Here is a 15,585-nt window from a genome sequence, read left to right as displayed (position 1 = left end):
CACATATGTCCATAAGGACTTGGTCCAACCTTTGATTAAAGTTGACCCTTCTAGTGTAGGGGCGTGCATCTCCTTGCATCATAGGCAAGTTAAACGCCAACCTCACATTTTCCGGACTAAAATCTAAGTATTTCCCCCGAACCATTGTAATATAATTCTTTGGGTTTGGGTTCTTACTTTGATCATGGTTCCTAGTGATCCATGCATTGGCATAGAACTCTTGAACCATTAGGATGCCGACTTGTTGAATGGGGTTTGTTAGAACTTCCCAACCTCTTTTTTGGATTTCATGTCGGATCTCCGGATACTCATTCTTCTTGAGCTTGAAAGGGACCTCGAGGATCACTTTCTTCTTGGCCACAACATCATAGAAGTGGTCTTGATGAGCTTTGGAGATGAATCTTTCCATCTCTCATGACTTGGAGGTGGAAGCTTTTGTCTTCCCTTTCCCTTTTCTAGAGGATTCTCCAGTCTTGGGTGCCATCAATAGTAATGGAAAAACAAAAAGCTTATGCTTTTACCACACCAAACTTAGAATATTGCTCGCCCTCGAGCAAGAGAAGAAATAATAGATGAAGAAGAAGAAGAAAATATGGAGGAGAGGGGGGAGGGGTGTATTCGGCCAAGAAGGGGAAGAGAGGGTTGTGTTGTGTGAAAAATGAAGAAGAATGGAGGGCTTTATATAGGGAAGGGAGGGGGGGTAAGGTTCGGCCATAAGGGTGATTTTTGGGTGGAAAATTGATCTTGAATTTTGAAGGTAGGTAGGGTTTATGAGGTAGGTTTATGGGGAAGAGTGGATGGATGTGAGTGGTGAAGTGGTTATAGGGAAGAGAGATTGAGGTGATTGGTGAAGAGTTTTGGGAAAGAGTGTTTATGGGATTGTGTGAAAGAGGGGTGAGAAGAAGTGAGTGGAGGTAGGTGGGGATCCTATGGGGTCCACAGATCCTGAGGTGATCCTGTGGGGTCCACAGATCCTGAGGTGTTCAAGGATTTACAACCTTGCACCAAATTAGGCATGCAAAATGCCCTTGCACACAACTCTGGGCGTTCAGCGCCAGATTGGTGCTTGTTCTGGGCGTTGAACGCCCATTTGTTGCCCATTTCTGGCGTTGAACGCCAGAACCATGCTTGTTCTGGGCGTTCAGCGCCAGCTCTTCTCCAGGGTGCAATTCTGGCATTCAAATGCCCAGATGCTGCCCATTTTGGGCGTTCAGCGCCAAAACCATACTTTGTTCTGGCGTTGAACGCCAGCCAGATGCTTTTTACTGGCGTTTAAACGCCAGTAAGATCTTCCTCCAGGGTGTGATTTTTCTTCTGCTGTTTTTGATTCCGTTTTTAATTTTTATATTTATTTTGTGACTCCACATGATCATGAATCTAATAAAATATGAAAGAACAAGAAAAATAAAATTAGATAAATAAAAATTGGGTTGCCTCCCAACAAGCGCTTCTTTAATGTCAATAGCTTGACAGTGGGCTCTTATGGAGCCTCACAGATGTTCAGAGCATTGTTGAGACTTCCCAACACCAAACTTAGAGTTTGGATATGGGAGTTCAACACCAAACTTAGAGTTTGGTTGTGACCTCCCAACACCAAACTTAGAGTTTGACTGTGGGGGCTCTGGTTGACTCTGTTTTGAGAGAAGCTTACTGTGCCTCTTTTCCATGTTTACAGAAGGGTAACCTTGAGTTGTAAACACAAGGGAGTCCTCATTCAATTGAAGGACTAATTCACCTCTGTCAACATCAATCACAGCTCTTGCTGTGGCTAGGAAAGGTCTTCCAAGGATGATGGATTCATCCTCATCCTTCCCAGTATCAAGGATTATGAAATCAGCAGGGATGTAAAGGCCTTCAACCTTTACTAACACATCCTCTACTTGTCCATAAGCCTGTTTTCTTGAATTTTCTGCCATCTCTAATGAGATTTTAGTAGCTTGCACCCCAAAGATTCCCAGTTTCTCTATTACAGAGAGGGGCATGAGGTTTATCCCTGAACCAAGGTCACACAGAGCCTTTTCAAAGATCATGTTGCCTATGGTACAAGGTATTACGAACTTTCCAGGATCCTATTTCTTCTGAGGCAATGTCAGTTGATCCAGATCACTTAGTTCATTGGTGAACAAGGGAGGTTCATCTTCCCAAGTCTCAATACCAAATAATTTGGCATTCAGCTTCATGATTGCATCAAGGTACTTGGTAACTTGCTCTTCAGTAACATCCTCATTTTCTTCAGAAGAGGAATACTCATCAGAGCTCATGAAGGGCATAAGGAGGTTCAATGGAATCTCTATGGTCTCTAGATGAGTCTCAGATTCCTTTGGTTCCTCAAAGGGAAACTCCTTATTGATCACTGGGATTTACGTCCTCCCCTTCCTCTCCAGGTTCGGCCGTGTTGACTATGTCAATGGCCTTGCACTCTCCTTTTGGATTTTCTTCTGTATTGCTTGGGAGAGTACTAGGAGGGATTTCAGTGATCCTTTTACTCAGTTGGCCCACTTGTGCCTCCAAATTTCTAATGGAGGACCTTGTTTCATTCATGAAACTTACAGTGGCCTTAGATAGATCAGAGACTAAGTTTGCTAAATTAGAGGTATTTTCTTCAGAGTTCTCTGTCTGTTGCTGAGTGGATGATGAAAAAGGTTTACTATTGTTAAACCTATTTCTTCCACCATTATTAAAGCCTTGTTGAGGCTTTTGTTGATCCTTCCATGAGAGATTTGGGTGATTTCTCCATGAGGGGTTATAGGTGTTTCCATAAGGTTCACCCATGTAATTCACCTCTGCTATTGCAGGGTTTTCAGGATCATAAGCTTCTTCTTCAGAAGATGCCTCTTGAGTACTGTTGGATGCAGCTTGCATTCCATTCAGACTCTGAGAAATCATATTGACTTGCTGAGTCAATATTTTATTCTGAGCCAATATGGCATTCAGAGTATCAATTTCAAGAACTCCCTTCTTCATAGGCATCCCATTACTCACAGGATTCCTCTCAGAAGTGTACATGAACTGGTTATTAGCAACCATGTCAATGAGTTCTTGAGCTTCTGCAGGCGTTTTCTTTAGGTGAATGGATCCACCTGCAGAAGTATCCAATGACATTTTAGCCAATTCAGATAGACCATCATAGAATATATCCAGGATGGTCCATTCTGAAAGCATGTCAGAAGGACACTTTTTGGTCAGTTCTTTGTATCTCTCCCAAGCTTCATAGAGGGATTCACCTTCTTTCTGTCTGAAGGTTTGAACATCCACTCTAAGCTTACTCAGCTTTTGAGGAGGAAAGAACTTGGCTAAGAAAGCATTGACCAGCTTATCCCAAGAGTTCAGGCTATCTTTGGGTTGAGAGTCCAACCATATTCTAGCTCTGTCTCTCACAGCAAAAGGGAAAAGCATGAGCCTGTAGACTTCAGGATCTACTCCATTAGTCTTAACAGTATCACATATCTGCAAGAATTCAGTTAAGAACTGAAAAGGATCTTCAGATGGAAGTCCATGAAACTTGCAGTTCTGCTGCATCAGAGAAACTAATTGAGGTTTCAGCTCAAAATTGTTTGCTCCAATGGCAGGAATGGAGATGCTTCTTCCATGTAAATTGGAATTAGGTGCAGTAAAGTCACCCAGCATCCTCCTTGCATTATTATTATTTTCGGCTGCCATCTCCTCTTCTTGTTCGAAAATTTCTGAAAGGTGCTTGCTGGATTGTTGTAATTTAGCTTCTCTTAGTTTCCTCTTCAGAGTCCTTTCAGGTTCTGGATCTGCTTCAACAAGAATGTTCTTGTCCTTGCTCCTGCTCATATGAAAAAGAGGGACAGAAAAATAATAATAATAGGGGTCCTTTTTACCACAGTATAGAGGTCCCTGTGTGAGTAGAAGAAAAGAAGAAGAAAAAATTCGAACACAGATGGAAGAGGGGGTTCGAATTTGGGTGAGATGAAGTGTTAGTAGATGAATAAATAAATAGAAGGAGATAAGAGAGAGAGAGAATTTTCAAAAATAATTTTTGAAAAAGAGTTAGTGATTTTCGAAAATAGTTTTTGAAAAAGGTTAGAAATTTTTCAAAAATTAAAATAAAAAATTAAAATAATTAGTTAATTAAAAAGAAATTTTGAAAAAGAGGGAAGATATTTTCGAAAATTAGAGAGAGAGAGTTAGTTAGGTAGTTTTGAAAAAGATAAGAAACAAACAAAAAGTTAGTTAGTTAGTTGAAACAAATTTGAAAATCAATTTTGAAAAGATAAGAAGATAAGAAGTTAGAAAAGATATTTTAAAATCAAATTTTGAAAAAGATAAGATAAAGAGATATTTTTGAAAAGATATGATTGAAATTAGTTTTGAAAAAGATTTGATTTTTAAAATCACAATTAATGACTTGATTCACAAGAAATCACAAGATATGATTCTAGAACCCAAAGTTTGAATCTTTCTTAACAAGCAAGTAACAAACTTGAAATTTTTGAATCAAAACATTAATTGATGATGTTATTTTCGAAAATTAGGAGATAAAGATAAGAAAAATGAAAAAGATTTAATTTTTGAAAAAGATTTTGAAAAAGATAAGATTTTTAAATTGAAAATTTGATTTGACTCATAAAAAAAACTAGATTTTTAAAAAGTTTTGAAAAAGTCAACTCAAATTTCCAAAATTTATGAGTGAAAAAGGGAAAGATATTTTTTTTTATTTTTGAATTTTTAATGATGAGAGGGAAAAACATGAAAAAGACTCAATGCATGAAAATTTTGGATAAAAACAATGAATACATGCAAGAATGCTATGAATGTCAAGATGAACACCAAGAACACTTTGAATGTCAAGATGAACATCAAGAACTTATTTTTGAAAAATTTTTAATGCAAAGAAAACATGCAAGACACCAAACTTAAAAATTTTTCATGTATAGATACTATGAATGCAAGAATGCATATGAAAAACAAGAAAAGACACAAAACATGAAAACATCAAGATCAAACAAGAAGACTTACCAAGAACAACTTGAAGATCATGAAGAACACTATGAATGCATGAATTTTTCGAAAAATGCAAGATGAATATGCAATTGACACCAAAATTTTAACTTGACTCAAGACTCAAACAAGAAACATGAAATATTTTTTATTTTTATGATTTTTTTATTTTTTTTTTGGATTTTTGTACATTTTTTATTTTTGTACATTTTTTTGTACATTTTTTTCCAGGAATCTTGTATTCTTAGTCTAAAGCTCCAATCTGAGGGTTAGGCATGGCTTAATAGCCAGCCAAGCTTTAGTATGTAACTCAGACATGCCACGGCTGACATTCCAATTAACTTGCCTCTATGCTGATGGTTGGAAGCCCCTATCCAAAAGAATTAGACATGACTTTACAGCCAGCCAGGCTTCAACATACTTCATGAAACTCTAGAATTTATTCTTAAAAATTCTGAAGAAAAATATATTTTTGAAAAGATTTATTTTTTTTTCGAAAACAGATGAGAAATTTTTGAAAGGTTTTTGAAAATTTTTTTTGAAAACTTTTTGAAAATAAGAAGAAAATTACCCAATCTAAGCAACAAGATGAACTGTCAGTTGTCCAAACTCGAACAATCCCCGGCAACGGCGCTAAAAACTTGGTGCACGAAATTGTGATCTCAGGCAACGGCGCCAGAAACTTTGTACGCACGTCTTAATAAATCGTTTTTCATTCACAACTTTGATACAACTAACTAGCAAGTGCACTGGGTCATCCAAGTAATAAACCTTACGTGAGTAAGGATCGATCCCACGGAGATTGTTGGTATGAAGCAAGCTATGGTCACCTTGTAAATCTCAGTCAGGCGGATATAAAATAGTTATGGAGTTTTCGAAATATAAATAATAAATAGATAGAAAATAAGGATAGAAACACTTATGTATATCATTGGTGAGAATTTCAGATAAGTGTATAGAGATGCTTTCATTCCTCTGAACCTCTGCTCTCCTGCTGTCTTCATCCAATCAGTCTTGCTCCTTTCCATGGCTGGCTTTATGTAAGGACATCACCGTTGTCAATGGCTACTTTTTATCCTCTCTGAAAAATGGTCCGATGTGCTGTCACTGCATGGCTAATCGTCTGGAGGCATCACCCTTGTCAATGGCTACATCCCATCCTCTTGTGAAAATGGTCCAAATGCTCTGTCACAGCACGGCTAATCATCTGAGTTTCTCGATCATACTGGAATAGGATTCACCATCCTTTTGCGTCTGTCACTACGCCCAGCACTCGTGAGTTTGAAGTTCGTCACAGTCATTCAATCCCAGAGTCCTACTCGAAATACCACAGACAAGGTTTAGACTTTCCGGACTGTCATGAATGCCGCCATCAATCTAGCTTATACCACGAAGATTGTGATTAAGAGATCCAAGAGATACTCATTCAATCTAAGGTGGAACGGAAGTGGTTATCAGGCACGCGTTCGTGGGGGAATGATGATGATTGTCACGTTCATCACATTCAGGTTGAAGTGCGAATGAATATCTTAGAAGCGGAATAAGTTGAATTGAATAGAAAAACAGTAGTACTTTGCATTAATCTTTGAGGAACAGCAGAGCTCCACACCTTAATCTATGGAGTGCAGAAACTCTACCGTATGAAAATACATAAGTGATAATGGTTCAGGCATGGCCGAATGGCCAGCCCCTATGAAAGTCTAAGATAGCATAAAACCGATCAAAGATGTCTAATACAATAGTAAAAAGTCCTATTTATAATAAACTAGTTACTAGGGTTTACAAAAGTAAGTAATTGATGCATAAATCCACTTCCGGGGCCCACTTGGTGTGTGCTTGGGCTGAGCTTGAATGTTACACGTGTAGAGGTCAATCTTGGAGTTGAACGCTAGTTTGTAACGTATTTCTGGCGTTCAACTCTGGCTTGTGACGTGTTTCTGGCATTTAACTCCAGACAGCAGCGTAGAACTGGCGTTCAACGCCCTTTTACGTCGTCTAAACTCGGCCAAAGTATGGACTATTATATATTGCTGGAAAGCCATGGATGTCTACTTTCCAATGCAATTGGAAGCGCGCCATTTTAAGTTCTGTAACTCTAGAAAATCCACTTTGAGTGTAGGGAGGTCAGAATCCAACAGCATCAGCAGTCCTTCTTCAACATCTGAATCTGATTTTTGCTCAAGTACCTCAATTTCAGCCAGAAAATACCTGAAATCATAGAAAAACACACAAACTCATAGTAAAGTCCAGAAATGTGAATTTAACATAAAAACTAATGAAAACATCCCTAAAAGTAACTAGATTCTACTAAAAACATACTAAAAACAATGCCAAAAAGCGTATAAATTATCCGCTCATCAGTTTACACCCAAAATATCGTAGATCCTCCCCGACACTTTAGTTATGCATTGTCCTTAGTGCTCAAAATAATCAATCGGGGGGAATCAACCATGATAAGCTCCACCATTAGATGGTGGTGGGTGGTGGTGACGGTGATAAACAATAATGACGCGGGATGTCTCTGTGGTGGTCTCAACTGCCGGTTTTTCAACTACCTGGTCTGCTAGCTCTGCTGCCATCTCTACTGTTAGCTCGGCTCTAGCTGCTGGCTCCTCAACTCTAGACTCCTCAGCTCTAGGCTCCTCAGCTCTCTGAACTACTGCCTCCTCAATCGTGGGCTCTGCCAGTCTCTTCTCAGGGTGCTCAACTGCCTGGCCAGCTTCAGCTGCTGGCTCCTCAGATGCAGGCTCCTCGGCCTCAGGCTCTGGTGTATCTGGAGGAGGTGGCTCAGGGTCTCTACCCTCGAAATTCACCACTATCCATTGGAAGCGGCGAGTGTTGCGGCGTTCGGATCGGTGGACGGCCTAAAGGATCTCCCGGCACAACTCATATGGTGTTTGGGGCTGGGGTGTGGGTGCGGTTGCTGAAGGAGGTGCTGAAGGCTCTGCTGCTGATGATGGAGGCTCAGTGGTCTTCCTCTTCTTCTGTGGCGGTCCGTCGTAGTCACCAGACTGGCGGGTGCGGCCTAGGGTTCTGGCAGGCGCGGTACAGAGACAGGGAAAGGGGCAATGTGGACGAGAGAGAGAGAGAGAGAGAGAGAGAGAGAGAGAGAGAGAGAGAGGTGACCGAGGGGTATGGTCGCCGGCGGTTCAGTAAGGTGGACGGAGGAGGCGATGTGAAAGGAAAAGGGGGTTAGAGGTTTCAGAGAAAAGAAGAAGAAAACAGAGAAGGGGGGTTTTGGAAACTGAAGCGCGACACTCCCCCTTTTCAAATTAACATTTGAAAGGGGATCTGTACGGACGCACAAGGTTGTGTGCGGACGCACATAGGAAAAAGAAAGGGGTATGCGTGCGCGCAAGGTCGTGCGGACGCTGCGAGCAGAAGGTGTAACCTGTCCTGTGCGGGCGCACAAGAAGGTGTGCGTTCGCACAGAAGGAGGAAAGGGGTTGAGTTCACACGCACAGCCTGTGCGTGCACTATGACCAGGGGGGTTGTTTAAGGCTGTGCGTGCACTCAGCGCTATGCGCACGCACAAATGGCTAGTTTTTTTTTTTTTTTTGAAGAAAGAGGGCGTGTGCGGTCGCACAGAAGGGAAAAAGAAGGTGGTGTACACACGCACAAGCCGTGCGCGTGCTGCGAACAGAGGGAGTGTTTAAGGGTGTGCGGGCGCATATTGCTGTGCGGACGCACAGGGACAGAAAAATAGGGGAGCTGTGCACGCGCAGAAGGCTGTGCGGACGCACAGGTCTCTGTTCCTACAACGAAAATTATGCCTCCAAGGCATCAAATTTGACATCCAAAATAGGTTTTCAAGCCCCAAAACATCATGAAACTCCCAAAAACGCATTATTTCACTAAAATTACTTAACAAACATCAAAATAAAACCAACTAACCAAGCAAAATAACCAATTTATTCATGAAATAAAAGCTAAAAAAGAGAAATTTAGAAGGATATTACCATGGTGGGGTGTCTCCTACCTAGCACTTTGGTTTATAGTCCTAAGTTGGACTTGGTGAGGAGATCCTTGTTAGGGCGGCTTATGCTTCCACTCCTCATTGAATCTCCAACCAAGTTTGCTATTGATTCGACCTCCAGGGTCCCAAATGAATTGCGTTAAACTCCTAAGAGACTTCAAGCTAGCAACTAGGATACTTAAGTGTTGATCCTTGAAATTAGTGCCCGAATCCCATACTTGAGTTCCTCTATCACCATTGATATGCTTGTGCACTCCCCAGAATCTACTACATTGACTCTTGCACCATAATTGAGCTCCAAATGTTAAGTTGGTTCCCTTGATGAACTTTCTGTTTCCTTGCCAATTAACATTCTTCTCTTCACCATCCACTACTCCAACAAAGGTTCGAAGTTGACCATCCATTTCTAAAACGGCATATTGATGTGGGCCTAGAAATCTTGTTAGAGAAGTCTTCACCCGCTCAATTCGTTCTTGCACAACTATCTTCACTTCTTGGCAAATAGAATCTCCCTCAACCTCTTTTGAATCTTCTTCATCCTCACTCAAGTAAAAAATTGGAGGTTGTGTGAAGTCCACATCAACATCTCCTTCCAAATCTAATAATGGAGGTTCATGAAGGTCATATTAGGAATTACCCAAGTTGGACAAAAAATCTTGAATGATGGAATCCTCTTGATCGATTCCTACCCACTCTTCATTTATCTCCTTTTGCGCTTCATGTTGTGACTTGACGTCTTCTCCTTGATTTTGCAATGCTTCTTTCACTCCACACTTTTCACTTGGTCCCACGCATTCATCCACTAGAATTTCTTGCTTGTGGCATGAACGCAATGAAGCTAAATGATCCAAAGCTTTTGCTAAGGTAGACATGACTTGCTCTTACTTCTTCCGGAACTCTTGTTGTTCTTGAATGAGCATGAAAAGTACTTCTTGTGTGGCTTGATCCGTATATAAAGATGAAGATTGAGGTGATAAAGGTTGACAATCAAACTCATGAGGGTAAGAGTTTTGTATGTAGTGAGGTGATAGTGTATAGAATTGGTGACTAGAAAGGTAAGTGTTTGGGTTCCATTGGGTTGCATAGTGGTAATGGTGTGAAAAAGTCATAAAGAAAATATAAACAAAAACTTACTAGGAAAAGCAAACAAACAACCAAAAAGTGCTATTTACACTATTAACATATCTACAACAACCAAAAGGTAAAACACCACTTGCAATCCCCGGCAACGGCGCCAAATTTGACGAGGAGAACTATTGTCGATCTAGAATTTCTCAAAATAGAATATGTTCGTTGCAAGTATAGTCTAGACCGAAAATTGATTCCGCAAATAAAATGTTTAAATTCAAATCAAAATAACCGAGATCAAGAGTACTTCAACCTCGGGTCGTTCTCCCTAGGATGCAATCGGGAGTGTTTCTCTTTCGGTTGTTAAGAGGACAAAAAAGGGGGTTTTGTGCAATCAAAGAACTAAAGATTAAAAGAACTCAAGAAATAAAAGAACTAAGTAATGAGCAAAATTGTAATTAATGCAATTAAAGAGAAGATAAGATAAAAACTAGTGAAAATGCAAGAAAGAGCCTTGACTTGGGAATGAGAATCCAAGAAATCCTATCATCGCTATAACCACAACTATGATAATTATGAGGAGTCAATCTCACCTAGTTAATCCCAACCATCGAGGAGTAATTCAAGCAAGCATGATTGACCTTAATCCATAAGTCCTAACCAACTTACCAAACTAGTTGATAAAAGGCTAGCGTCAATGGAAACAAGAGTCAACTAACTACCCAAGAATTACCACTAAATGTCGGACATTATGACTCTAGTATCCTAGGAACTCAAACCACAAGCCAAGGTGTGAAAATCTACTCAAATTCTAAGGTTGGCATTTTCACAAACACCTTGTGTGGATAAAAGTAAAACATGGAAAATTGCAAAGGAAATTGGAAAACTATAACCAACTATCAACAAGACCAAACATAAACAAGCAATCAAACATAAAGGAAGCATCAAACATAAAATTCATTAATCAAAATTTCAAGAAACACAAAATTGCAAATATGAACAAGTAACTTGAACCAAAAGGAAATGAAAGTAAAGACAATGTAATTAAAGAGGAAATTGAGAGTACTTACTATTAAAGAAGCAAAATCCAAAAGAAAAGCTTGCTACAAAATGCTACAATGGAGATTGAGAGAAATGATACTCTACTCCTACTCCTAATACTATGAAAATTAAACTATCTAAGTGAGATCTCAAGCCCTCATGTAAGCCCCCCTTGATATGTGTTGATTCTCCCCTCATATAGCACTTCAAATTCAGCATCCAAGCCTTCCAACAGAATTCGAGAAGCACGTGTATCATTAATGAAATCATGTGTTGGGACCTGTGCAGACGCACAGATGCGTGCGTCCGCACACTTGGCTGAATGTTGACCTGTGCGTACGCACAGGTACTTATGCGTACGCACACATGAAAATTCTCGCTTGTGCGCACGCACGCAGGGCTGTGTGCACGCACACTTCGTTGTTTGTGCTTTTCCTTGTTTTCTTCATGTTTTCTCCCTTGTACATGCTTTCTTCTACTTTTGGCTATCCATTCTTGCCTCCAAGGCCTGAAAACACTCAGCAAACATGTCATGGCATCGAATGGAATAAAAGTGGAATTAAATTATTCATTTCTAGTACAAAATTGCATGTTTTCACATTTAGGATCAAATTCGGCACAAAACACAAAAGTATGCTATTTTGGTGCTTAAATGTGAGTTCATGTGCTAGAATCCATCCCAGTTGAGTCAAAATATACCATCAAATATGGACTCATCAGTGACATATAATTGCATTCTGCTTTGGGATTCTTAGGATTGTGTGGCTCATAAATAAGAAATTGAACTTAACCCTCTAATACAATTGAGTAATCAAGAAACTGACGATCAATTGGATTAGAGGAGATTGAATTACCTAGAAATAGGAATAATCACTTGGGGTTTGCTATAAACATAATCATTGCATGATCAAAGTACTTAACTTGGAATATTAATCCGAACATTTAAACACCTCCAAAGCCTTAACTCCATTCTCATACCATTTTCTCAACTGTTCATTGCTTGCTTTCTTGTTTTATTTTCGTTTATGCCTATTGAAAATCAAAACTCTCATTTTAATTTGTCTAACTAGAATAGCTAATCAACCATTACTTGCTTAGTCTGTTAATCATCGTGGATCGACACTCACTTAATGACCTCCATTGTTAAGGTTAGGAGTTCTGTTTACTTGAATGGATTAATAATTACATGTCTTTCTATTCTTGATTAATGCTTTAATTATTGTTTAAGGATTTCTTTGTTCTTCATCCTAGGGATTAGTGATTATTAGGAAATAACTCTAATTCTACTTGAATTCTATTTGAGTATTGAAAAAGTTATATCATTATAATTGCATCTTGAAACCAACTCCTCATAATTTCTAATTATCTGGACTTAATGTGGTACGTGACATATAATTGCACTTTGCTTTGGGATTCTTAGGATTGTGTGGCTTATAAGTAAGAAATTGAACTTAACCCTGTAATACAATTGAGTGATCAAGAAATTGACGGTCAATTGGATTAGAGGAGATTGGATTACCTAGAAATAGGAATTTAATCACTTGGGGTTTGCTATAAACATAATCATTGCATGATCAAAGTACTTAACTTGGAATATTAATCCGAACATTTAAACACCTCCAAAGCCTTAACTCCATTCTCATACCATTTTCTCAACCGTTCATTACTTGCTTTCTTGTTTTATTTTCGTTTATGCCTATTGAAAATCAAAACTCTCATTTTAATTTGTCTAACTAGAATAGCTAATCAACCATTACTTTCTTAGTCCGTTAATCCTCGTGGGATCGACACTCACTTATTGTGAGTTATTACTTGGTACGACTCAGTGCACTTGCCGGTAAGTTGTGGATTAGAAATTCTGCACTAAGACACTAGAATAATCTCAATCCTAATTGATACCATAAAGTAATATGTAACAAATCTAAAATATTTGAATACTTAAAAATTAAAATCAACAGCCTTGTTAATTGTATGACATTCTCCTCTTCTTTTTTTTATTGCATTTTTCAAGAACACAACCTCTTTATTTTTTTGTTTTCTTTTTTTTTTTACGAAAATTTTCTTTTTTCATGCTCCTTTTTTTGAATTTTTTATTTTATTTTGCTTAATATGACTCTAAAAAAATTGTAGAAGTAAAAGATAAAACAAATAAACTAGACTAGGAGCCTAGACTTTATAGATAAATAAAATTTACCTACGACCTATAACTGATACTAAATAAAAAATATAAGAAAAAGAAAGAACGAAGAATAAAATACATGAAACCAAAAAGATTCATAGATAAAGGATAAAGGATAATGGTTTTCCTACTAGATCTCTAATAAACTTGTTTTGTGCAACTTAGGTCACTGAAAAGATTTTTTCTACTAGATCTTCAAAGAACCTATATCAAAGAGATGAAATTGAAAGAACTAATATTAAGAGTTATCTTAGACTAATTATTTCAATTTTTTCATGCAACAAACAAAACAAATCACTCACCTCACTTGAATATGCATAGAAAAATATGCATAAAAGCACCCATAAAATTTTATTCATCAAAATCCCTAGAAAATTCTTTACAAATTTGCTTAAATAGACTCCCTAATTAATTATCTAAAAAAGGGTCAGATTTTTCTAGAATAAAATAATAAAATATGAAATTAAACTAAAGATATGATTCTAAAATTAATCATAACTAATTTAAATCAGATTTAATTTAAATATTGAACTCCTAAGATTTGCTAATTAATTTAAATTAGATTTGATCTTCATAAATTAGATCAAATTTGATTTAAATTTTAAACTATAAACACTTGAAGATATAGTAACCAATTTAAATCAGATTTAATCTTATTAGATTAGATTTGATTTGATTTATATTTTAAACATCTAAAGATACTACTAAACAAATCAAAACTAAATCAAGTCTTTTGACAAACTCTAACAACAAATCAGATTTAGTTTTAAATAAAAAAAAATCGAATTTAACGTTAGGTTAATATCTTCCAATGAACTTGAAAAGAACTCTTGGACCTCTATTGTCCTTACTTAGCCCAATGGGCATTATCTTCTCTTCTTTAGCTAATAATTGATGCATTTCTTTATGTATGAGTGTCGTCAGGTCAACACCATGCTCTTGAGACAAACTTTTGGTCCCTTTGATCTCTAAGGCCAACATATTGTAATTCTTCTATTAATAAAATCTTTGAACATTATAAGATTACCATTCTTCTCTCTCAGTTCTAGAATGACAAAAATGTCCTCTTGAGTATGTATCTAAATAAAAACTTAATGAATTAAAGATGCATGAAAATAGTTTAATTTAACATACTCAAGTAGTAGTTTAGCAAATATTTTACTGTCCAAATTGATATAAATCCTAGTAATGAATGTTGAAGTAGAAAATATTCTCCTGCGCCGAGCCCGCCGCCGCGCCATCCTCTTCTTGTAAGTTCCCCCCCTCTCTCTCTCTCTCTCTCTCTCTCTCTCTCTCTCTCTTTTTCTCTCTCTCTCTCTATCACATTGTGATTTGTGAATCTGCATGTAAGTTTTTCTTCTTCTTCTATAGACTCATTGTTGCAACGTCCTTTCCGGTCGCCGTTGCTGTGAGTCCGTCACTAGAGCATGTCGCCGTCACAGCTTCTTGTAAGTTCCTCTCTATCTTTCTCTGATTATTATATTTATTTTTACAATTTTTTTATCTACTATTTTCATGATAAAATTCTAAATTTGCGTTTGTTAAACCTAATTAGCATAATCAATTCATCACATTACTTCAGCTCAACTAGTTTGACACATTAGATTTATATTACAATGTGATTAAATAAAACAAAATTTAAAAGAAAGAAAGAAAAATCATTTGCTTGCTTAGTATTAGGCAAAGGTAGAGTTCTAACTTCAGATTCAGTTACAAATTTTAAGTAAGTAAAGAAAGTACTGTGTATTATTTAATTAATCTTCCTGAATATTGCTAATAATATTAATTGCTCTGTTTATTTCGATTTACTTATTGAAATTTCATCTTTTCTGCTAGTCACTATGGTTGGTAGGATTCCTATTTGATTTGACATTTATTTTGGTAAATTTATGCTCTGGATTTACTAATTTGTTGTTTATTTTGCTTTTGTTAATATGGAATCTAGCTTGGCATGGGAAATTCTGGAGTGTATTTTCGAATTTTTGTTTTCTGGTTTCCTTATAGAAAATTTCATCCATTTTCAATAACCCTGTGTAGAATCTTTCATTGAATTTTTTCGTTCCATGCATTTTGTGTAACAGTGTAGAATTCTGTAGGATTATGGATGGAGCATCTGGTGGCACACTTCTGCTTTGGTCTTGGTATCAGAGATTTCTTATCAGTGCCTGCAAAGAGCATTATGTAGGTAAAAGTTTAAATTCTGCTTCCTTACTTGTTTTCAATTATCTTAGATACTCAATTAACTAATGGATTTAGCACTATTGGTATAACCTTCAGAGTCCCACCGGACTTGTTACGGGCATGGCCCAGGGCACCTCTAGTCTTTTAAGCAACATAGTGTATGCCATCAATGATG

General features: G+C 37.6%; 1 non-coding gene across 1 annotated transcript; it reads left to right on the top strand.

Annotated features, from left to right (window-relative positions):
- Nucleotides 1–3,156: 3,156 nt before the first annotated feature.
- On the top strand, nt 3,157–3,264 carry LOC112725994 (small nucleolar RNA R71). Its single transcript, XR_003165068.1, has one exon. It is a non-coding gene; the product is annotated as a small nucleolar RNA R71 (small nucleolar RNA).
- The last annotated feature ends 12,321 nt before the right edge of the window (nt 3,265–15,585 follow it).

This window comes from Arachis hypogaea, chromosome 11 (assembly GCF_003086295.3).
Source record: "Arachis hypogaea cultivar Tifrunner chromosome 11, arahy.Tifrunner.gnm2.J5K5, whole genome shotgun sequence".
Classification (NCBI taxonomy): domain Eukaryota; kingdom Viridiplantae; phylum Streptophyta; class Magnoliopsida; order Fabales; family Fabaceae; genus Arachis; species Arachis hypogaea.
Note: the sequence above shows the minus strand (reverse complement) of the source record. Positions and strands in the feature narration are given on the sequence as shown.